This window comes from Podospora anserina, chromosome 5 (genome assembly GCF_000226545.1).
Source record: "Podospora anserina S mat+ genomic DNA chromosome 5, supercontig 10".
Classification (NCBI taxonomy): Eukaryota; Fungi; Ascomycota; class Sordariomycetes; order Sordariales; family Podosporaceae; genus Podospora; species Podospora anserina.
In genome coordinates, this window is record NW_001914849.1 from 536,791 (window position 1) to 538,130 (window position 1,340).

Consider the following 1,340-nt stretch of genomic DNA (forward strand, 5'->3'; position numbering starts at 1 on the left):
TAATAAAATATCTCTATATAAATATAAAATACTATAAATATAAATTTAAATTATATACTACGGAACTATTTATCTATACTAGCTAGTTCCTCCGTATATATAAACCTTAAGGCCGTAAAGTACTCGCCCTACTATAGCCCCGATTACTCCTAGCACATTATATCCTATATTATACTCGTCGTACTATACTTTTAATTACTTTTAATATATTATATTTATATTATACTCGTCGTATTATATTTCTAATTATCCCTAATATTTTATATTTTATAAACTATTTATAAACCTTAGCGCTATAATACTTTTATTTAACCCTAATCGGTTTATTCCTTAACTTCTTAAATAATTAGTTAAAAGCGATTTACGTTTTATATATAGCGCGACTTACCGTTAAATTAATTATAATATAATACCCCTTTTCTTAAATCGATACTCCGGCAATTATATTTCTAAAATAATTACCGATCCCCTTTTTTTCTATATTTTTACTATAAATTCCTTTCTTTTTTTATTTTAATTATTATATTTAATTATATAAGGAAATTAATTTATATAAATATTAACCGTTATTATAATTAAATATATTTTCTCGAAAAGTTTAATTTTATTATACTTAAATATATTTATTATAAAAAAAATAATTTTTAATATATAATTTTCTTTCGATACGACCGGTACTTCCCGTATATTAACTCGAATCGTTCTTATTATAATATCTATAACGTAAATCGTAAATTTCTTCTTTAATTTTTCTTTCCCCTTTTTAATTATTTTTATAATTTATTTTTTAATTAAGGAGAAAGAACGTTTAAATATCGAAAAGTAAATTACTTTAAATAAATTTTTTCGTTTTGAAATGTAATTACGTACCTTTAAAGTTCGAGCCTTTACTACTTTCCATTACGAATCTCGGCTCCTTAAAGAGGAAGAGAGAGAGTCTTCCGCGCGGCCTGCTACCCTATATAGTTCGCTAGCGGCGGACGTTTCCGTTACTCCCTCCGATCTTTCCTTCCTAAATCCTTCCTTAAACTTCGACTAGCCGCTTAACCTTTTTTTAAACCCGAGCGTAACCGGTCTTTCCTTTTTAACTTTATAAAGTACCGCCGAGGGTACGCTTTTTATTTTTTAGGATAATTAAAATGCGTAGTATTATTTATATTTAAGTTTTTTTATATTTTTTAATTTCGTAGTGTAGTATATAGTATATTAATTATTACGTTAAAAACATAGGTTCGATTTTTATTAAAGTTCTTTAATTTTTATATTATTATTGTTTAGCGGTAATTTAGGAATTTATTTTTTTTATTTAAGTTTTAATCGGTTTAAATATTATTAATAAA